We start from the raw sequence: 24,759 nt of genomic DNA, 5'->3' as shown, positions 1-24,759 counted from the left end.
AGTCATGTGAATATTTAAAATCAACATTACTACATGTATTTGTAACTATCTACACATGTTAGGTTTGGCTGAAGTATTTCTAATATAGGATTAAAAAAAGAAAATCAAGAAAAGTATATGTGTGAACAACACCACAGCAGTTTGAGAAATTGCTTTGGGTCGGGGTTTGTGGTGTTTCCGGATGTGGCATACTTACCTGGCACGGGAGACACCTTGATCAACAAGGGGGTACTCCTGGGGCGAGGCCTGTCCATTGCACTACACGGGCGGGCTGACCCCTACGATCATCACAAATGTTGATGACTCGAGTGTGTAATTTCTTGGTGAGGGGGACTGCGTTCGCGCTATCCCCTGCAAGTGAAACAATGAAAATGAAAAGTCCACCCTCCCCACTCACAATTTATATGCTCATTCAACCAAGTCAAATAAAAAAAATTTAATTGAAAAAGGATCTTAGATTTAAGGAAAAATCAGTATTTCCGTCTGTAAAAAAATCAATAAAAATAAAAAATAAAAAGGGTACAATCTGTCCACTTGTTTGGGTTTATTGTTACATTCTGATATGATTGAGACCGTTTTGATAAGCCGGAGGTCTCAGACGGTCTTAGAAGTCAAGGAGTAGGCAGTACATGTTCAGGCGTGGGGAATGCATAAAGAGGTACAAAGGTACAAAGGTCAAGGGAAAGCGTTGAAGAATGGATGGAGAAACACGCATAAAATAAACAAGGAGCGAAGAAAACCCTGTCTATCAAGTGAAACAATGAAAATGAAAAGTCCACTGGCCACTCACAATATATATGCTCATTTAAGGCACAGTAAGCCTCCCGTAAACCACCACAAAGCTCCCCGAGCGTCTACATACAGTACAAGCATACTTCCATTTGAACGCTCACCAAACGGGAATATCCTGGCTGCTTTCTGTCGAGCGTGAGAAATTGTCAAAGAATTTATTTTCGTGGACTTGCTCCTCTACAACAATGGCGCCTCGTTTTGGTGCTGGACGGCTGTTATGAATATTCAATACCGGAAATCACGCCCGGACAGTAAGCCTCCCGTAAACCATCACAGATACTGTCATGCTTTTACACACAGTACAAACACCCTTCCATTTGAACGCTCACCAAACGGGAACATCCTAGGTGCCCTTCGTAAAGAGCGAGAAATTTTAAAAGAATTAATTTTGCAGATTGTCTTAACACTTTTTGGACCCATCCTGAACTCTCAGGTCAAACATGAGTTACTTCCCTTCGGGTCTCATTCTATCGATGAAAACTGGCCATAGCCGTGGATTGATGATTATCAGAATGTTTTTGGACCGTGGTGCGTTTTTGCGCTAGACCTAACTTTTAAAATCTAAATAATAAATTGACAGCTTGTTACACAAACATTCTTTAATAATAAAAGAATTCTTTTTTCATCAAGACAAGATCAGTACAATTCGAAGTTGTGAAAGTTTGAAAAAAGAAAAGCCCGGAAGCATATTTGGGTAATAGAGCGATTGGGATGTGTATTGGTATAGGTAAGAAGTTGGTTTTGTTGGGGGTGTGGTGCAAAGAAACACACACACACACACACACGTACACACACACACACACACACACACACACACACACACACACACACACAGTGTGTCGGGGGAGCGTGGCGGGGAACTGATGATATAGCCTCATGGGACCTAAACTAGTCGAGTGTCAGACTATCTCCAGTCACCCAATCTGCCGTCAGCAGTGACCGCTGGTCCCCCACTGTAGGTTTCCTGTCAGGCTGACACAACGCAGGCCAATGAAGTACATTTAGCCTCCCTCGGGACTACTGGTCGCGAATATAATATGCCAGGCTTGTCGCAGAGTTTGTCCTGACAGTTCTAGTGTGTTGGTTTCGTTTATTCTTGCCTGTGGCGATATTCGCTTTGATCCATATTACCCGTCATAAAAAAACACACATAAAAAAACACCAGGCAGATGCCTTTCTGTAGGGGAAGGGCTCCTAATATGGACCGGCTCCTAATATGGACCACCTTCTGTTCTGACAAACTAACGGCGCTAGAGCGCTCAAACAAGTTTTATTCGCTGTATTCACCCTCTCTGGATAACGTGCACATGTCAAAACAGTAGCAGAAACACAAATCTCAAAACCGTTTGTCTTTTTCTCTTTTTTTCACTTTTGGCAGCGTTCACTCTAAATTTGCCGCCTAAAACGGACTCGTTTCTGTCCACAGCCAAAGCTTTTATCACACAAAAATTGCTATATATGACAGCTAAAACCGTATTTGTTACAAACAAAAAATAATAGCAAAATCTCAAAGTATGTGCGAGTCCCCTAATATGGACCACCTTCAACAAATCGAAGAAAATAAAAGCTAAAGGCTATTTTCATTCATTCATTAGGAAGCTTGCTGGAAATAACCTATAACTAGCCCTCGAAATTAAAAACAAATGCAATAAAAAGTCTTCTTTTTGTGGAAGTTGATAATTTCACTTATTTTCACTCTGTTTTTGATAAGCTTCTTTAGTTTCCTGGTGTGCTTCATATAATGCTCTCATCAACCCGAAACAGATAAATCTAGAGCATATTTTAATTAGGCTGACTTGTATACTAAGTTGTATCATGTTATTTTAAAATATAGGGGGCTTTTTACAGTGATTCGTGAAGGCCGCTTCACTGGTCCATATTAGGCGCCCAAGCTCCTAATATGGACCCTTTGTGATTTTTTCTGTATTTAATTTTTGCTGAATGTCTATCAAAGCTATTTCACTCTACTTAGGCCTAACGGTTAACCTAAGAGAGAAGGACTACCAAACACAAAATAAAACTTCTTCGCAAGAAAACAAGCTAGTTATCAGCATGAAACAAAAAGTGGTCCATATTAGGAGCCCTTCCCCTACATACATGATCTTTGTGAAAAGGTCGTTTACGTGAAAATCGGTTGTAGGATAGAAAGGCCATTCATTATTTCCCCTACCATATTCAGTAAACGAGTACATGATGCAGCATCTTTTCAGTGGTAAAGACAAACCTAGATTTTTCACATTGGTGCTCTCTCTCGCTCTCTCGCTCTCTCTCTCTCTATTCTCTCTCTCTCTCACTCTCTCTCTCTCTCTCTCTCTCTCTCTCTCTCTCTCTCTCTCTCTCTCTCTCTCTCTCTCTCTCTCTGTCACGTATGTCGGATAATCCGAGTTATATCACCGTAGTCAACTTCACGGGTAACACGTACGTGCGTAGACTGTTTGCAAGGAAACACCAACAGGCAATCTAGACCGACTTGAGGACATGAGTGGACCATCCTTGCCGTGTACAGTGTCTGAAAACTCCTGTTTACTTACAACCACCCTCCGTGTCGCCGCATCTGCCGACTGTCAGCACTGTGAGGCCAAGACAGGTTCACCTCACGCGGCCCGGTCAACTTATCCTCAGCTTCTTGTTGGCGTCTATATGCTTCTTGGAGTAAATGAATGTTCCTACTTTGGTGTGTTAGGAGCCACTCTTACGTAGCCGCCATATGATTAGTAAAACCGCCAGTCTGGAAGGGTCGTAGCATCGTTAAGCCTCAAATTAAATGGGCGAAGTCTACTTCGCTAAGCTGGCTTCATGAAGATTTAGTACTGATAATTCGGTACTGAGAAGACTTTGCGAAGAATTCGCGAAATCGACTTCGGGTTCACCGGTAAATCGTTAAGAAAGAAAAGAAAAAACAACAAAAGTAGTTAAACAAATAATAACTAATTTAAAAAAAAAAATTGTTTAAACAAAAGAATAGTAAGAATAAATGTGATGGGGTGGAAGGATGTGGATAATATTGATTGTTGACTCTTGATGTAGTAGTTGGGTGAATGTAGTCACCTAGTAGAAGTAAACCCCGAAGTTCAGGAGTACACCATGTGGGTGCCTCTTTAGTGTCTTGCACTGAACGAACATCACTTGCGCTCGTAATGGACTTTCACTCACATGTAGAGAATGATAGACAAGAGTTCACTGGCACAGACCGACGAATCACTTAATGCAACATGAAACTCTGGAAAACCATGTCTGTCGATTCACATTTCTCTTTATTTTCTATTCTTCTCTTCTCCTCACCAACCCAGCTCCCAGCCAAAAGGCGGGAGGCCACACCAATAGAACAATGCAATCTACATCAGTATGTCTCCATGATAACAAAGTACAACAAGTCGCGTAAGGCGAAATTACTACATTTAGTCAAGCTGTGGAACTCACAGAATGAAACTGAACGTAGTCCGCCGCTAGTGCAAAAGGCAGTGAAAGTGACGAGCCTGTTTGGCGCGGTAGCGATTGCGCTGTGCTTCATAGCACGCTTTACTGTACCTCTCTTCGTTTTAACTTTCTGAGCGTGTTTTTAATCCAAACATATCATATCTATATGTTTTTGGAATCAGGAACCGACAAGGAATAAGATGAAATAGTTTTTGAATCGATTTCGGAAATTTAATTTTGATCATAATTTTTATATTTTTAATTTTCAGAGCTTGTTTTTAATCCAAATATAACATATCTATATGTTTTTGGAATCAGAAAATGACGAAGAATAAGATGAAATTGTTTTTGGATCGTTTAATAAAAAAATAATTTTAATTACAAGTTTCCGATTTTTAATGACCAAACTCACTGATTAGTTTTTAAGCCACCCAGCTGAAATGCAATACCAAACCCAGGCCTTTGTCGAAGATTGCTTTGCCAAAATTTCAATCAATTTAATTGAAAAATGAGGGTGTGACAGTGCCGCCTCAACTTTTACAAAAAGCCGGATATGACGTCATCAAAGGTATTTATGGAAAAAATGAAAAAAACGTCCGGGGATATCATACCCAGGAACTCTCATATCAAATTTCATAAAGATCGGCCCAGTAGTTTAGTCTGAATCGCTCTACACACACACACAGACAGACAGACACACATACACCACGACCCTCGTCTCGATTCCCCCCTCTATGTTAAAACATTTAGTCAAAACTTGACTAAATGTAAAAACAAGTACGTCCTCTCTCTCCGAGATAGTTCTCATTTCTCTCCCAAAATCTATCATGTACATGGGGATGGGTGGCGTCAAAAGCCACCAATCAAGAGTTAGCTAACAAAACTGACATCACTTCTCATTGGTCAGTAAAGACAAGGGAAGGGGGGGGGGTAAGAGACTAAAACCTCCAAGCCACCTGGCATCTTCTATGATCTACCCTGTCAAAAGAAATGACACCCATTTGACAAAACGCCGAGTCCAACGATACCCAGACAGGCTGGCGGCACATTGCATAACGACCACCTGGGGCCCAAGGTACCCCGGCGTCTCTCTCTGGGAGGGCGGCTTGACGTCAAAGGAAAACAGACTATGTTCCCTGGTGGACACAGCCGACTGAGCGAGTTTACGACCGCCAGGTGTCTGAGCATATCAAAATTTAACTTAGAACAGATAATGACATTACACAAAACATAAAGCGATGGGCAAAACTTACACAAGACAGGAATGACATAAAAACATTATAACGAATTAGTAGCCAGATTAGCACTTGGCTACATAAAAAAGTAGAAAACATCATCAGCCAAATAAACGCGAATTCACGACCCATTTAAAGGTTGTTGCAAAGTTTGTATCCCGTACAAATACAAAACGAACGAAACATGATTGAACATTTCACACTGAGCTTTCTCTGCACGTGCAAGCCAACCTCTGTGCGAAGTCACGAAAGCGTCCACTTCAGCAGCCCTTTTGTGAGCGATGCGTATCAGCGGAGGGTGCATGACCTCAACTTCGTACATCTTTTATAAGTTGCTGCACTTAGGACAGTAAGAAATGGGCGAATTATATTATCTTTGAGAAATAAAACAAGTTGATAGCAATATTAAAGCAATATTAAAACATTCAGTCAATCTGTCTGCCTGAAAGATCGAAACTAAACACATTGGGTCAGTGTTGATTCAGTCAGTATCGAAGAGGTTGCGTGCACAGGTATCAATCCAAGAAAATCAACCATACCAAGGTTGTACGGCGACATCTGTTACAATGTTCTCAGTGTCGTGAGAATCTTAAACAAACGAGGAAGAGCGCTGTTTAGAGATCTAATAAACAAAGGGAAGTTAAGTAAGTGCCCTAAATGCATACGACATGTGCAATAGAGTAAGTGAGAGTTATTCGGAACCATTCTCCTGGCACCTGAGAGAATAACAAGCATTGAAATGAACAAGCTGAATGAAATCCGAGGATGAACGTCGCTTGTTCATTTCAATGCTTGTTATTCTCTCAGGAGACTGCGTGGTTCCCAATAACTCTCACTTACTCTATTACACATGTCGTAAGCATTTAGAGCGTTTACTCCCCCCTCCCTTTTTTTTATATCAGATCTCAGTGTCGTGGTTTTTTCTCCTCCTTATTTTGTCAGTTGTTTCCGAACATCATTCATGACAAGCTATGTGTCACCGACAGACAGCGATGAAAACACTTCACCCCTTTGCTTACAAAGACAGAATTAAAGAGCTGACAACAATCCTACTCAACCTAAATGTTCCACGTCTTGCGCTACCTCTGTGATCTGATCCTTCAGCCCAACATCAGGAGGATCGGAGTCGTTGAGAAAAAAACAAGTTTGCTTTGTTGTTCACAGGTATGGCATGGCATCAAGGGTATCTGGCGCGGGCGATGACAAAACTGAAGTGTTTGTCCTGCTTTGAACGTGGCAGTGAAAGAACAAGACTTGCTGTGGTGCTGTCGACCCTGACTACAGCACAAGAGTGCATCATTCCTGTCTCTAAATGAGCTTGATGCTAGATAACCAGATGATCTCGTTTTCACTTTCTTGCGTTATGTAGGTGCGCACTTTGCTGGTTCTGCAACGAACAACGATAGAGCACAATTCTTCTTGATGCTAGCCCACATCACATAATATCGGAGGTGAAATACTTCCTTATGTCCAAAGTAATGTAAAAAGGACAACAACAACATTAACAACAACACAAAATCCAGCCTAGTCAACAGGTATTAAAACCTATAAAATGTCACCCAGGAGGTTTGCACGCGTACACTGTTTGTGCTTATGGGATATAAAGTTTGTCTGCTAAGTTGGAAAAGCAAACGCGTGTGAACTTTTTCGCAAGCTATGAGTCATTAATAGACACTAATCTGATAATGTTCTAATTCTTTTTGTTCACCGATAAGGCTGATCATCCATATCATTGTTTCATTTACACATTTTACCTAGGGGAAAAGCTCCTAATATGGACCACTTTTTGTTTTATGCTGATAACTAGCTTGTTTTCTTGCGAAGAAGTTTCATTTTGTGTTTGGTAGTCCTTCTCTTTTAGGTTAACCGTTAGGCCCAATTAGAGTGAAATAGCTTTGATAGACATTCAGCAAAAATTAAATACAGAAAAAATCCCAAATGGTCCATATTAGGAGCCTGGGCGCCTAATATGGACCAGTGAAGAGGCCTTCACGAATCACTGTAAGAAGCCCCCTATACTTCAAAATAACATGATACAACTTAGTGTACAAGTCAGACTAATTCAAATATGCTTTAGATTTATCTGTTTCGGGTTGATGAGAGCATTATTTGAAGCACACCAGGAAAATAAAGAAGCTTATCAAAAACAGAGTGAAAATAAGTGAAATTATCAACTTCCACGAAAAGAAGACTTTTTCTTATATTTTTTGTAAATCTCGAGGGCTAGTTATAGGTTATTTCCAACAAGTTTCTTAATGAATTAATGAAAATAGCCTTTAGCTTTAATTTTCTTCGATTCGTTGAAGGTGGTCCATATTAGGGGACTCGCACATACTTTGAGATTTTGCTATTATTTTTTGTTTGCAGTAGAAACTCGGGGTCAACACTGCTAAAATGTAACAAATGAGGTCTTAGCTGTCATATATAGCAATTTTTGTGTGATAAAAGCTTTGGCTGTGGACAGAAACGAGTTTGTTTTGGGCGGCAAATTTAGAGTGAACGCTGCCAAAAGTGAAAAAAGAGAAAAAGCCTGACGGTTTTGAGATTTGTGTTTCTGCAACTGTTTTGACATGTGCAAGTTATCCAGAGAGGGTGAATACAGCGAATAAAACATTCTTGAGCGCTCTAGCGCCGTTAGTTTGTCAGAACAGGAGGTGGTCCATATTAGGAGCCGGTCCATATTAGGAGCCCTTCCCCTACTACTTCTTGAATTTTCGACGAGAGGTGTGAATACCCCTGGCGTTTTGCTACCAAGATCTAGGTACCATACGTTAACATGTTCTGAAGATGTAGAATACGCTTTCATTTGCCCGAGAAAAGTAGAGGCGCACCAAATAGGCAATAGAGTGGTCCAGTAAGAATGTACGTGTAGCCAAGGCGTGTACGTGTATAAAGTTATGACGTCAACCGTACAGATTTGTCACGCTTGAAACTGCAAGGCATAGCAGGCGATCTAATCACAGAAGGCCACCCAATGAAAGAAAGCATGTCTATGCTCATTACATTAGTTCTTCTTAGTACTGCGTCTTGATATATATACACAACGCACACGTACATGCAACTGCTTTAGAATTATTATCATTGTTTAGAAAATTGCACGATTCACTTTGACTAAAAACGTGTGCGGGAATGCCTTATCTTTTCAGTGCGAATTAACACACCCACACTCAACTTTTAGTCCCTGGAAACAGCCATACAATTCCGGCATTGCTTACCCTACGCCTTTTTGTGATAGTTTTCTGTGCTGACGTAGAAGATTTTGGGGAAAAACGCATCCGTCTTCAGTACTGTCGCTCTCTAGAATCAACTTTACACGTTATGTTGGCCAGCAGAACGTATAGAACTTGAAATACGTGTGCCGTAAAACTAAAAGTTACATTTGATGACACTAAACGTACACGTACAGGTTCTGTAAATAGCCCTTTCTGGACCCCTGTAATTATGCACGGAAAAAGAGTAAGGTTGCTTTTCGTCATTACTGTCCCGGTAAACTAGCTAGGCCGAGTACTTTAACATACAAGAGAGAGAGAGAGAGAAAGAGAGAGAGAGAGAGAGAGAGAGAGAGAGAGAGAGAGAGAGAGAGAGAGAGAAGGGGAGGGAGAGGGACAATGACAATTTTTATTTAACGAGGGTAAGAGAGTCAGCATGCAGTGATCTGCTTTTTGAGTCACTTGAGAAAAAGTGACTCTATGTAATCGGTCAGTGTTAATCTGTCCCGGCCGTCCGTAGACACCACCTTAACGTTGGACTTTTCTCGGAAACTATCAAAGCGATCGGGCTCATATTTTGTTTAGTCGTGACCTCCAATGACCTCTACACTTTAACGATGGTTTCGTTGACCTTTGACCTTTTTCAAGGTCACAGGTCAGCGTCAAAGGAAAAATTAGACATTTTATATCTTTGACAAAGTTCATCGGATGTGATTGAAACTTTGTAGGATTATTCTTTACATCAAAGTATTTACATCTGTAGCCTTTTACGAACGTTATCAGAAAAACAAGGGAGATAACTAGCCTTTTCTGTTCGGCAACACACAACTTAACGTTGGGCTTTTCTCGGAAACTATAAAAGTGACCGGGCTCAAATTTTATGTGAACGTGACTCATTGTGTTGTGAATAGCAATTTCTTCCTGTCCATCTGATGCCTCATATAATATTCAGAACTGCGAAAGTGACTCGATCGAGCGTTTGCTCTTCTTGTTATATTTAGTCAAGTTTTGACTAAATATTTTAACATCGAGGGGGAATCGAAACGAGGGTCGTGGTGTATGTGCGTGTGTCTGTGTGTCTGTGTGTGTGTGTGTGTGTGCGTGCGTGCGTGCGTGTAGAGCGATTCAGACTAAACTACTGGACCGATCTTTATGAAATTTGACATGAGAGTTCCTGGGTATGAAATCCCCGAACGTTTTTTTTCATTTTTTTGATAAATTTCTTTGATGACGTCATATCCGGCTTTTCGTGAAAGTTGAGGCGGCACTGTCACGCCCTCATTTTTCAACCAAATTGGTTGAAATTTTGGTCAAGTAATCTTCGACGAAGCCCGGACTTCGGTATTGCATTTCAGCTTGGTGGCTTAAAAATTAATTAATGACTTTGGTCATTAAAAATCTGAAAATTGTAAAAAAAAATAAAAATTTATAAAACGATCCAAATTTACGTTTATCTTATTCTCCATCATTTGCTGATTCCAAAAACATATAAATAATTATGTTATATTCGGATTAAAAACAAGCTCTGAAAATTAAATATATAAAAATTATTATCAAAATTAAATTGTCCAAATCAATTTAAAAACACTTTCATCTTATTCCTTGTCGGTTCCTGATTCCAAAAACATATAGATATGATATGTTTGGATTAAAAACACGCTCAGAAAGTTAAAACAAAGAGAGGTACAGAAAAGCGTGCTATCCCAGTAAACACACAACGTGAATACGACGTTGCGAAATTGTGAATTTTTCGTGTCATTAGCAACGTTGCGAACTTTACGTGAAATTTACGTTGAGCCAACCAAAAAACGCAACGTAAAACCAACGTTGTGTCATTGTGAGATTTTGGTGTTCTTTCGACGTTGTAATATAACGTAAATTTTACGTGAATTTCACGTTGCATTTTGGTGTCTTACAAATGTTGCGAAGATTACGTGAAATTTACGTGGATCCAACCAAAAAACACAACGTGAAAGCAACGTTGCGTTACAGTTGTGTTTTTTTGTTTTTTACACGTTGGTACATAACGTAAATTTCACGTGGATTCCACCTTAAAAAGCAACGTAAAATCGACGTTGTATTATTGTGATTTTCTGGTGTTCGAACAACGTTGGTATACTCACGTGATTTTCACGTGAAATTCACGTGATTTAAAAACAAAAGTTAGTTTGATACAACAAACGTTCCTACAACGTAGTTTCAACGTAAACACACAACGTTGGGGTTTGATTGATCGCCAACGTGCCCTCAACGTGAAATCCACAACGTAAATCCTATGTCAGTCATTACCAATTTTTCACCTGCACGGTTTCGTATAGTTTATCAAAGAAATGTATATATATATAAAGCCTTTGAAAATTACGTAAGGTGAACAGATTTTCAAATACAGGAGATAGATATGTGCGAAACTATCACCGAATAACAAATGACTCAGTCAGACGTTATGAAATTAAGCGCCGATGTACCGCGCAATGTATTTGATTGCTTAATTTGGCGTTCCAAATGCGTCCGGTTACATTTTCTGGCATCATTAATGCATCAACGAGAATTGAAAAGTAATGCTAAAAATATAATTGTGTACGTTTAAAGTTGATCTACTGTGCTCATCAAACCTCTTGTTGTATTTTGTAAATTGGCGAGAGGGGGGCAGAATACATGAACCTAATCTCTGTGATTGTCTATGCGTGCGTGTGTGTGTGTGTGTGTGTGTTTGTGTGTGTGTGTGTGTGTGTGTGTGTGATTACACGTACGTGTTAGTGTGTGTGTGTGCGTGTGTGTGTACACGTGTTAGTGTGTGTGTGTGTGTGCGTGTGTGTGTGTGTGTGTGTGTGACATCAGTTTGTGTATGTGTGTGTGTGTGTCACATCAGTTTGTGTATGTGTGTTTGTGGGTGGCTGTGTGTGTATGTGTGTGTGTGTGTTTGTGTGTGTGTGTGTGTGTGTGTGCGTGCGTGTGTGTGTGTGTGTGAGTGTGTTTGTGTCCCTCGGCGCGTGACAATATATCTGCCAATAAGTTGAACTAAAACAGGGTTCAAGTGGGAATTACACCTGAAAAAGCAGGAAGGGAGCAGAATACATGTTATGAACTCCGTTATTTATTGTTTGAAATGTTATAACCTGGGAGAAGTCACCCTCGCACCCCGTCCTTAGTTTCTCTTGAAGTATTCTTGAGGACATGACTAGACTACCCGATTGCGCCCATTGCACGGCATAAGAGAGCGCCGTTCCACCCGGCCGATTCCGCTATAGACGTCACGCGTCCAAGGGAGGTAATTTTCGAGCCAGCTGCATTGACTCAGCCAAGAACGCAAACTTTCTTCGATTAAAGGCATTGTAGCATGTCTAAAATCATGGGACTTGTGTTATCAAGCTTTTAAAATCACCAAGTAACTTTTAAGAATAGTTTCAGTTACATGCGAACTCATTCTGCTGAACGGATTTTGAGAGCCAGTACCCATGCAACAGCCTTTAAATGCACCTCTTTCCTTTTTTCATGTTCTTTTATGGTTTGCCGATTTTGTTAACATTTTTGCATTCATAATGAAGATTTTATGGTGACTGTACAGAAATGTACGTCCTCTAGTTTCTAACCTTCCAAAAATTGGGGCTGGGGGTCGGGGGAGAGAGAGAGAGAGAGAGAGAGAGAGAGAGAGAGAGAGAGAGAGAGAGAGAGAGACAGACAGACAGACAGAGAGACAGACAGAGAGAGAGAGAGAGACAGAGAGAGAGAGATAGAGAGAGACAGAGAGGGAGACAGAGGGGAGAGAGGGAGACAGAGAGAGTCAGAGAGAGACAGAGAGAGACAACGTCGAAACTTTGTCAATCATTTCGGTTTTTTCACCTGCTTTTTTAGTTTCGTAATATTCTATTCAATTAATGTTCGGTCAAACATAGAGGTTCACTAATTGTGTAAGACGAAAAGAGTATAACATAAATGCATATTGTTTCAAGGAATTTGCTGAGTTAAATGGATTTGCGAGTGCGAAACTTTCCCTCCCAAAAAAAGACGCGTTACTAACCGACAGTGTTCTCCGGTGATGGCCACGGTCGACTTTGTGTATCCCAAATTTGGTTTTCAACTTTGATGAACACTTTCAGGACTAAAATATTCATCGTAATCAACTCGAAGGTAAGTTGTTTTCAGTTGTTCCACATGAGACGTTATCACTTATTGTACTCCATGTACACATGCACAGATTACTTGATTGTCGAGACCATGATTGGAATGGAAACGGACCGGCCAAAGATGGCGGGTCTTTCCAATAGTCACAATGTCAGCCCTAACTCAGTTCAAGGGATACACATTCTTTTAGACTCAACTTTTGAGTCAGTATAGCGAAACAATGGGTCACAAGCAGTGGAACACAAAGGAAAAACACGTTTCACATCTCGCAACCTTTAGAAAGCTGTTTAATCAGACTAGCTCAGTGCATGAGACTGAAAGCGGGGGCGGCCATTGTTATCTCAAGTACTTAATTGGGCATTTTACGATCTTGAGGGAGGACGATGTATCCAGATAAGCTGCTTCAAGTTCAAGTGAATCTGCCCAGCGGACAGTGGTATGAGAAGAATTCAGAACTTGACACATTGGCTCATTACATACTTGACTGTCTTTTGTCGACCTGTTCTGTTACTCACTCAAGTAGGCTGCCGAGATACCCTGCCGGTCACGATTTCATATTTCGCCTGTGTACATATTTCCCCCTCGACATATACTCAAGACTGAAATGTTGTTTCCTGGTAAAATTAAGAAGTGAAATTATTTAAGGACGAAAAGCATGTCAGTTTCTTGCATGTGAAGAAAATTGGTGGTAAAATTTAATAGATTTCAACCCCAAAATCGAATTCTTCGAAAACGTGTACTGAGTGGTTTAATTACGTCCCTTGAGTAAGAAGGAAACATTTTAGGATGAATCAAATTTCTAAGTTAATTAAAACAAATTGGTTGGACAAATTTGGTCCCATGAATGTAAGGTACACAAGGTCGCTCATCAGTACTATCGAAGGGTGGTTTTTTTTTTGTTCAGTGTAGAGTTTATACTAGATCAACGAGGCCGAGAAGCGAAATATCAACACGGCGAAAGATGAAAAAAGTCACACCGGGGGAGAGAGCGAGACAAAGAGGAGCTATCGGGTGGAGAATGGGGAGGTGATTCGGGGAGGGGGGTGGATTAAAGATGAACGTATCAAATTGTTATTTGTAAGGAGGAGAGAGTGAGAGAAAGTGAGACAAAGAGGAGCTATCGGGTGGAGAATGCCGGGGGAGGGAATTCGGGAGGGGGGATTATAATGTGTGTGTATGTGTGTGTGTGTGTGTGTGTGTGTGTGTGTGTGTGTGTGTGTGTGTGTGTGGGCGGCAGGTTGGGACGGCATTTTATCAACGAACGTACGAAATAACAAAACAAAATAAAGAAAGAACAAACAAACAAAAATTAAAACCTGACACATGCAGGTTTGTGTAGTCATTCGTTTGACTGATTTTAACCTGTCTTAGACGACTACCATAGTCTTTTCACATTCACTGATTCAATCAATCAATCAATATGAGGCTTATATCGCGCGTATTCCGTGGGTACAGTTCTAAGCGCAGGGATTTATTTATTTATTTTTGTATTTTTACTTTGTGCAATTTATATCGCGCACATATTCAAGGCGCAGGGATTTTTATCTATGCCGTGTGAGATGGAATTTGTTTACAAAATACATCACGCATTCACATCGGCCAGCAGATCGCAGCCATTTCGGCGCATATCCTACTTTTCACGGCCTATTATTCCAAGTCACACGGGTATTTTGGTGGACATTTTTATCTATGCCAATACAATTTTGCCAGGAAAGACCCTTTTGTCAATCGTGGGATCTTTAACGTGCACACCCCATTCAAGTAATGACACACTCGGACTGTGTGTGTGTGTGTGCGTGTGTGTGTGTGTGTGTGTGTGTGTGTGTGTGTGTGTGTGTGTGTGTGTGTGTGTGTGCTACCTGACGGATTTTGATGAACATTGGTTTACATATTCTTGAGAGCATTTGCTTGTGTGGCTGTTCTCCGTTATTTGATAGCGTTATTTGATGTCATATTGTCCCGTTTGTAAAAGTTGAGCCCGCACTCTCTCACAGAAGAACACATGAATATAATATGTAGAAATCGCAAACAAGGCAGACACGGACAAAATGTAGAATGCTGATACATGTATAATATGTGTCTGATGCGAGTATAGGCTTACTATGTTTACAAAAATTGTGAATAATATCTAGCAGAGATGAATCGCAACCTTTGTACCTCTCCCTTTATTTAAGATTTTTTCCCATTCTTCTTCGTGTTACTTGGACGGTATTCTTTCTTTTTACATTTAGTCACGTTCTGACTAAATGTTTTAAGTTAACGTAGAGAGACGAGGGTCGTGGTGTATGTGCGTGTGTATGTGTGTGTGTGTGTGTGTGTGTGTGTGTGTGTGTCTGTGTGTCTGTGTGTGTGTGTAGAGCGATTCAGACTAAACTACTGGACCGATCTTTATGAAATTTGACATGAGAGTTCCTGGGTATGATATCCCCGAACATTTTTTTTTTCATTTTTTTGATAAATGTCTTTGATGACGTCATATCCGGCTTTTCGTGAAAGTTGCGGCGGCACTGTCACGCTCTCATTTTTCAACCAAATTGGTTGAAATTTTGGTCAAGTAATGTTCGACAAATCCCAGACTTCGGTATTGCATTTCAGCTTGGTGGCTTAAAAATTAATTAATGACTTTGGTCATTAAAAATCTGAAAATTGTAAAAAAAAAGTACAAATTTATAAAACGATCCAAATTTACGTTCATCTTATTCTCCATCATTTGCTGATTCCAAAAACATATAAATATGTTATATTTGGATTAAAAACAAGCTCTGAAAATTAAATATATAAAAATTATTATCAAAATTAAATTATCGAAATCAATTTAAAAACACTTTCATCTTATTCCTTGTCGGTTCCTGATTCCAAAAACATATTGATATATGTTTGGATTAAAAACACGCTCAGAAAGTTAAAACAAAGAGAGGTACAGAAAAGCGTGCTATCCTTCTCAGCGCAACTACTACCCCGCTCTTCTTGTCAATTTCACTGCCTTTGCCATGAGCGGTGGACTGACGATGCTACGAGTATACGGTCTTGCTGAAAAATTGCATTGCGTTGCGTTTCATTCTGTGAGTTCGACAGCTACTTGACTAAATGTTGTATTTTCGCCTTACGCGACTTGTTCTTTTTTCTTCCAGCCACAACACAGATAGCGTAATAGCGGCTGTTTTATTCATTCTTCTGTCTCGTTCCCTCATATTCGCATGTGATATTATGCCACTCCTTATGAGATTACACCCCCCAAACTTTGTTGCTAGACCTTTGTTGAGGAGAGAAGAGGCGAGGAAAACTGGTATGAAGTACAAGTCAAAAATCGCACCTTGATCTTACCTGACTCATTTACGGCACTTGGCAGTCTTTTGTCGGGCTTTTGTCGATCGCTTGTCCACTTGGATAATAAAATTACGGACATGCTCAGTCCCCCCCCCCCCCCCCCCCCCCTCCTCTAAACTTTGCCAAACTGGGTCCTCTTGAGACATCTCGCGTATGAGAACAAAAGAAAACCGAACAGGCAAATCATATGGACAACACATGTTGGATTTCTTCTTAGGGTACGCTCACCAGTAAAAAAAAAAAATGCAGCCAATGTTTTCTAAAAAAGTTGTGTTTGTGTGTGTGTGCGTTGAGAGGATCGTGGGTAGTGTTTTTCCTCTTTATTTTAAAATGTTCATTACAGACATGTATATAAGACAAAATAAAGAAAAAGAGAAAAATACAGCAAAAAACAAGTCGCGTACAACATTTAGTCAAGCTGTCGAACTCACAGAGTGTCCATAGAGGGGGAATCGAGAGGAGGGTCGTGGTGTAGGTGTATGTGTGTGTGTGTGTGTGTGTGTGTGTGTGTGTGTGCGTGTGTCTGTGTGTGTATGTGTGTGTCTGTGCGTGTGTGTGTGTAGAGCGATTCAGACTAAACTACTGGACCGATCTTTATGAAATTTTACATGAGAGTTCCTGGGAATTATCTCCCCGGACATATTTTTCATTTTTTCGATTAATACCTTTGATGACGTTATATCCGGCTTTTTGTACAAGTTGAGGCGGCACTGTCACACCCTCATTTGTCAATCAAATTGATTGAAATTTTGGCCACGCAATCTTCGACAAAGGCCGGACTTCGGTATTGCATTTCAGCTCGGTGGCTTAAAAACTAATGAGTGAGTTTGGTCGTTAAAAATCAGAAACTTGTAATTGACATTAGTTTTTTTTATCAAACGTTCCAAAAACAATTCCATCTTATTCTGCGTCATTATCTGATTCAAAAAACATATAAATATCTTATATTTGGATTAAAAACAAGCTCTGAAAATTAAAAATATAAAAATTATTATCAAAATCAAATTTCCGAAATCGATTTAAAAACAATTTCGTCTTATTCCTTGTCGGTTCCTGATTCAAAAAACATATAGATATGATATGTTTGGATTAAAAACACGCTCACAAAGTTAAAACGAAAAATATAATATATGTATTCTTAAACGGATTTTTGTTTTGATGTACATTTTTCATTCAATTTTCTTTTCATGTTTGCTTGCTCTTCATTTAAACTGAACAATAGCCGCCATGTATATGTATTTTTCTAGAAAACTGTAAACACCACTATAAGCATTATGCTTGTTGTTGTTTACTCTATATGCGTTTTTTATTTGTAAATAATGCACAAACGTTGAATGCAACAGTTTAAACCAAACGAAGAGAGGTACAGAAAAGCGTGCTATGCAGCACAGCGAAACCACTATGTACAGCGCTGAACAGGCTCGTCAGTTTCACTCCGTTTTGCACAAGCGGCGGACTACGGTCTTTGTGAAAAAATGCAGTGCGTTCAGTTTCATTCTGTGAGTTCGACTGAGCTTGACTAAATGTTGTATTTTCGCCTTACGCGACTTGTTGTTGTCCTCAGTTGCATGCAGGCTGCTTCAACCCTGAGTTGTTTTGCCTTTTTACATTTAGTCAAGTTTTGATTAAATGTTTTAACATAGAGGGGGAATCGAGACGAGGGTCGTGGTGTGTGTGTGTGTGTGTGTGTGTGTGTGTGTGTGTGTGTGTGTGTGTGTGTGAGTGAGTGAGTGAGTGTGTGTGTGTGTCTGTGCGTGTGTGTGTGTAGAGCGATTCAGACTACTGGACTCCGATCTTTATGAAATTTTACATGAGAGTTCCTGGGAATGATATCCTCGGAAGTTTTTTTTCATTTTTTCAATAAATACCTTTGATGACGTCATATCCGGCTTTTTGTAAAAGTTGAGGCGGCACTGTCACACCCTCATTTTTCAATCAAATTGATTGAAATTTTGGCAAAGCAATCTTCGACAAAGACCGGACTTTGGTATTGCATTTCAGCTTGATGGTTTAACAACTAATTAATGACTTTGGTCATTAAAAATCGGAAACTTGTAATTAAAATTATTTTTTTATCAAACGATCCAAAAACAATTTCATCTTATTTTTCGTCATTTTCTGATTCCAAAAACGTATACATATGTTATATTTGGATTACAAACAAGCTCTAAACATTAAAAATATAAAAATTATGATTAAGATTAATTTTCCGAAATCGATCAAAAAACAATTTCATCTTATTCCCTGTCGATTCCTGATTCCAAAAACATATACATGTAGATATGATATGTTTGGATTAAAAACACGCTCAGAAAGTTAAAACGAAGAGAGGTACAGAAAAGCGTGCTATATGCAACAGAGCGTAACCACTTCCGCGCTAAACAGTGTCGTTAATTTCACCGCCCTTTGTATGAGCGGCGGACTACGGTCATTGGGAAAAAATGCAGTGCGTTCAGTTTAATTTTGTGAGTTCCACAGCTTGACTAAATGTAGTAATTTCGCCTTACGCGACTTGATCTTTTTCCCACACACTTTGAACACGTGCGAGTACCAGCAATAGAAAATTAACAAAACATGCACCTTCCTCCCCCTCTTAGGTGAGATGAAAGCGGACGTTTTCAGCGTGCATTCCCTTGAATTGACTGAATGGTTAATCATGCTTCTGTGATCTTGGGAGTTGTGGTTTTTTTCTGTGACATTCACAAACATACAAATGACAGAGTCCGACTAAAGGCTTACTGGAATTTACTGTTGAGTAATAAGTGTGTCATCTTAGGACCATGCCAGTGCATGGGGGATATCTTGGATACAGGGCGGACAGGCTTGCAAGCAATATATAACTGACTGTTGACCGTCGTTGTAATTTCCCACTTTGTAGTTGTCAAGGTATTTTAACATGTGGGCTTTATATTTTATAAGCGTGTACAAGAGCATTGTAATTAGTAATAACGCGCGCTATTTTTAGTTAAAAAAAGGGATCAACTTGGAATGTGCACCCGACATTCCAATTTGTTTTCCCCTTTCTAATAATGGGTGAATTTGTTTTATTATAACTGAATTGCTTACAACCGAAATACCTACATGCCGAAATAACTGAAATAAAAAAATAAACAAATAGACGAATAGGGAAATGATACATCTTTCTTTCTTTATTTGGTGTTTAACGTCGTTTTCAACGGTACCATTCAAGGTTATATCGCGACGGGAAATGATACATAAATAAGTTCATAAATGAATGAGTTAATAAATGCGTTATGGCGAAATTTAGATAACAAATTAGGAACGTTAACATTAATTTCAAATTAACTAACCAAATAACAAGATCAATAGGTAAAGTGTTTTGTATGGGGGATGTAACAAAATGAGGAACTTGAAAACCACCATGTAGGTGTCCGACATTTGCTGGTGTCTTGTTTGCAATGATTTCAATTTGGTTCCAACATTTTGTTGTCGTCGTCGTCGCTCTTGCTGTCTTTGTTGTAGTTGTTGTTATTTGGGGGTTAAACGGGAAAAGGGGCAGAAATATGTTGGACTATTGAACGATCGTTTTCACACTAGGTGTCGGACTTCATGGAAATCCATGAGCTATGAGTTTAATAAATAATCGTTATTTCGAGCAATTTCCATGTCTGAACATCCCACGGATATCCGCGTGCGACCCTATCATTTCCTTTTACACGACAAAGTCGTGTCGTAACAATTCCCTTCCACCCTCCCCCTACCCCTCCCTATACACTTGATAGTCCTCAACTTCGACCTACGGCGATAGGGGGATAATTGAGACAGCACTCTAAGTAGCTTTCCAGGTTACTGAAAGACTTTGATTTTGATCACAAGTTTTGGAAACTGTGAGCCCTTTCATCCTCAGGGAGACAGACGGACACCGCTCCTGTGTACAACGTGGGATTTAGAGCGGGTCAAAGTTGAATCAAACTTGCCACATTCATTTCTTGCCTCATGATTAGCATGCATCGTTCACTGCTTATTGTTGTTGTTGTTTAGAAATCAGTGCGCGCGCGCGCAAGTTTGTATGAATGTGTTCGTGTGTGAGTGTGAGTGTGTGTGGTGTCGGTGTGTGTGTGTGTGTGGTGTCAGTGTGTGTGTGGTGTGCCAGTGTGTTTGTTTGAGTTCGTGCCTGTGTGTGTGTTTGTGTGTGTGTGTGTGTGTGTGTGTGTGTGTGTGTGTGTGTGTCATAGTGTCAGTTATTCTTTTTTTTGTCCCAAATCCTTGCTTTCCAGAAACCTGTGATGTCACTCAAAGAAAATTTCTTCCAAAACTTGGTTGTCCAACTTTTGTCCGAGAGATGAGGTCGGAACGGTGGTATGAGAAGAATTCAGAACTTGACACCTTGATGTCATCTGACTGATTGGCTAATTACACACTTGACTGTCTTTTGTCGACCTGGATCATAAAATTGCCGACCATGTTGATTTACCCACCCCCTTATGAACGTGAGTCTACTTGAGACATCAGCGTAGCCAACACACACACACCAAACCCAAAGTCGGACCGTAACAAGTTTTCATTATTTTATGCCTGTCACCCCACCCTTTTACCCCCCCCCCCTCCGCCCCCACAGCTTACCCCTTTTCAGTTCACAGTTAATTGTCTGCAGCCTCAACCCCCCGTGGGTAATAAATCACTCGATCGACTATCGTCGCCTGCTTCTGATGACCGCTCTAAATAATTTGTCAGATAGCAGTGTGCAAAAGACACCGTTGAGTGTACATGTATTACCTTTCCTATATGCTTGGGACACGTGCCTTTTCAAGTCATTGTCAATTACAAAATGTAGGTCTTACAACACAGCCACTGATTTTCAGGTGACGGTATCATGCAATGCCGGGTCCCTGCTCTGCGAAAACAAAAAGTGTTTGCATTAATCGGAAGAAACATACTGCATAAGCGTAATTTATGCAGAGGTATGATGTTCTTAAGTTGTGAGATTTTTTAATGATCAGTGCTTACTAAATTCATTGATTAGATTGATTTTATATAATGAAGTTAGAATTCTGCTGCTCTGATTAGTGAAATATTCAAAAATGCTATCATGCTATTTTGGCACCGTCATGGCTTTGTAGACTTATAATATATCTGCGTAATTGATTTCAGCTCTTAGAAATCAAAAGTATAAAAAATTGTATTGTGTCTCCTCTTGTCGTTAAATAATCACAACAACTGTAAAACAAATTTGCTTTGATAAAGCTCCCGTTTTTCTCTCAGAATTTTGCTCATTTTTGTTTTGTTTACATGCCCCAGGCACAAAAACTACAAATAGGGTCCGCCTAAACTACGCGCCAGCACGCGCTAGCACGCGCTAGCACGCGCCAGCACGCGCTACCTTGAACCATAGCACTTATATACTTTATTTTTATATTTCTAGTTAGTTCATCGTCCATTCTCACATAATACAAAATTTCAAACTTCAATGATGAAAAATACGGAAGTTATGACGAGTTTAAGGAGAGCTAATGCACTACTCTCAAATCCGACGATTGTCGGACATGGAGCCACGGCCTTAGGATAGCTCTCCTATAACGCGTCTTAGCTATCGTAAATTTTATCACTGAAGTTTGAAATTTTGTATAATGTAAGAACTGACGATGGAATGACTAGAAACATACAGATAAATTATATAACAGCTATGAATCTCAGTAGCGTCCACTTAAAATTGGTAGCGCGCAGTTTTAGTCACTGCCGGATTTTGTCGGATTTGAGAGTAGCGCATTAGCTCGCCTAAAACCCGTCATAACTACTGAAATGTTCAACACTCAAGCTTGAAATTTTGTATTATGTAAGAATGGACAATGAACTATATAGACTATAAAAATAAATTATGTAAGTGTTATGGATCACTGGGTAGCGTCTACTTCAAAGTGGTAGCACGCTGTTTAGTCAATCATAGAGAAATCGTCGGATTTGAGAGTAGTGCATTAGCTCTCCTTAAACTCGTCATAACTTCCGTATTTTTCATCATTGAAGTTTGAAATTTTGTATTATGTGAGAATGGACGATGAACTAACTAGAAATATAAAAATAAAGTATATAAGTGCTATGGTTCAAGGTAGCGCGTGCTGGCGCGTGCTAGCGCGTGCTGGCGCGTAGTTTAGTCGGACCGCTACAAAACGATTCATAAAAGTTCCGTTCCATGCATTCTGTCTCCTCTCCATCTAAGATCCCCCCCCCCCCCCCCCCCCATAGACCCTCCCCCCAAAGTTTTCCGCTAGCCTCTTCGACTTTTCCCAACGAAGCGTACAGGAGCGGGGCAATCAGGAGCCTTTGCAATTTTATGACCCGTCTGAAAGAAGTGATTGACTGGACACTGTCAAGTGCTCTTAAAGAAGCGATCAGATACGTGAGAATCACAGTGTGACATTTGACAAGAGGTTGACGGAAGTCTGGCAACCAGATGTTAGAGGGAAAAAATAACTCACTGAAAAAGTGAGATCGCACGTGTCGGACAGATGAAGGTTAGAAAACAAGTCGCGTAAGGCGAAAATACAACATTTAGTCAAGCTCAGTCGAACTCACAGAATGAAACTGAACGCAATGCATTTTTTCACAATGACCGTAGTCCGCCGCTTGTGCAAAACGGAGTGAAACTGACGAGCCTGTTCAGCGCTGTAGTGGTTTCGCTGTGCTGCATAGCACGCTTTTCTGTACCTCTCTTCGTTTTAACTTTCTGAGCGTGTTTTTAATCCAAACATATCATATCTATATGTTTTTGGAATCAGGAAACAAAGTTTGATTGTAATGATTGCTTCCATTTTCTGTGCACCTTCCACCTCTACAACATGCATACACTTGATAGTCTTCAACTTCGACCTACGGCGATCGGTGGATAATTGAGACAGTACTAGCTCCGAGGAGCTTTCCAGGTTACCGAAAGACTTTGATTTTGATAACAATGTTGAAAAGACTGTGAGCCCTTTTATCCTCAAGGAGAGAGACGGACACCGGCCCCTATAATGGGCTTTAATTGGAGCGTGTCAAAGTTCATTGCATCCTGATCAGCATATGAAACGTTTATCGCTTATTGTAGTTGTGTATAACTCATAGTAGTGGGAATAAGGTGACGCGCTAGTGTGAGTTTGTGTGTGAGTGTGTGTACTATATATAGCAGTAACGGATGTTATTTGTGTTTGGACAATTACAATCATTTAATTCTTGTACACAGATTAAAGACAGTTTCCCTTCCAGGTCAAATGTCTTAATGATGCAAATACAAATAAAATACCCCCAAACTGTTCTGAAACGATCAATTTTCGTTTGAAATACTTCATTTCTTATGGAAGGAATACACACTGGCACACAGTCTTTTGTTGTCTTGGCTTGCGGCCTAAATCTGACACAACAAGGCTCGAAGAAGGGACATAATGCTTCATTTCATATATTAAAAAGAAATACATGTAGTGTCAACACTCAGTTGGCAGTAGGCCAGAGACATAGTAGGCAGTGGAAAGTTACTAAAACGTGACCTAAGTTGAAAAGATGTGTATTTCTACTCCAGACATTATGGAGGCTCTGGTGTCACTAATATCAATGTGCTGTCTTTGCTTTGTTTAGCGACCAGCATCAAAGAGGCGCATAGAGGACTGCCTGGGAGAAGAGGACCACCAGGACAAAAAATGAAATCGATTGAATATGCTGTGCTGTTGCCCTGCAAAGCTGCGTGCATTTTTAGTTTCTCCGCAACATAATATGCATGTTTTTGTTATGAAATAAAATTGTTGATCGTATCTTGAGTTTATGGTGTTACATGTAATAGTCCTTATGATCTGTGACTGAGTGTGAAAGTTGGTGTGTGTGCGTGTATACATTTACCAAAACCTACATTCACTCTCAACGTTGCATTCACGTCGAAATCAAACCAAACCACAACCACAACCAAAAATTCACGTTGTGTCGACGTGTAATTCACGTCAATTTTATCAGGAAAAATGCACCAAAACACAACTTTTACGTTGTGTCAACGTAGAATTCACGTAATTTTTGATCTAAATTTTGACCTAAAATTTACGTTCCATTCACGTGGACATTACGTAAAAATGCAACGCAATTTCAACCAAACCACAACCACAACCAAAAATTCACGTTGTGACAACGTAAAATTCACGTAATGTTTTTACGAACAATCCACTTCCACCAATAATTCACGTTGCATTCACGTTGGTGTCACGTAAAATGCAACGTTGTTTTCCAACGTTATTCCCACGTGATTTCGTCCATACAAATCTACGTAAAAAAACGTTGAAACGCAACGTAAACCCAACGTAACCCAACGTGAATATAACGTGAATACAACGTAAAATTGTTTGCTGGGATCCTTCTTAGCGCAACTACTACCCCGCTCTTCTTGTCAATTTCACTGCCTTTGCCATGAGCGGTGGACTGACGATGCTACGAGTATACGGTCTTGCTGAAAAATGGCATTGCGTTCAGTTTCATTCTGTGAGTTCGACAGCTACTTGACTAAATATTGTATTTTCGCCTTACGCGACTTGTTTATATCTGGCCCTCGCCCTATAGAGGGACTAGTCTAAACTGGCTACAGAAAGAAAAAACAAGTAAAGAAAACAGCTGCCACATGTTTATAGATAAACTGAAATAAGAACACATTATAAATCTACATACAATACATTGCATAGAAGAAAAAT

At 40.0% G+C, this 24,759-nt stretch overlaps 1 long non-coding RNA gene and 1 other non-coding gene across 2 annotated transcripts; both read left to right on the top strand.

Annotated features, from left to right (window-relative positions):
* Positions 1-188: 188 nt before the first annotated feature.
* LOC138983433 (U1 spliceosomal RNA) lies at positions 189-354 on the top strand. Its single transcript, XR_011461161.1, has one exon. It is a non-coding gene; the product is annotated as a U1 spliceosomal RNA (small nuclear RNA).
* Positions 355-12,443: 12,089 nt separating this feature from the next.
* LOC138981661 (uncharacterized) lies at positions 12,444-23,847 on the top strand. Its single transcript, XR_011460687.1, has 2 exons — positions 12,444-12,781; positions 23,669-23,847. It is a non-coding gene; the product is annotated as an uncharacterized lncRNA (long non-coding RNA).
* The last annotated feature ends 912 nt before the right edge of the window (positions 23,848-24,759 follow it).

This window comes from Littorina saxatilis, linkage group LG12 (genome assembly GCF_037325665.1).
Source record: "Littorina saxatilis isolate snail1 linkage group LG12, US_GU_Lsax_2.0, whole genome shotgun sequence".
NCBI lineage: Eukaryota > Metazoa > Mollusca > Gastropoda > Littorinimorpha > Littorinidae > Littorina > Littorina saxatilis.
This window is presented reverse-complemented; position numbering and strand designations above follow the sequence as displayed.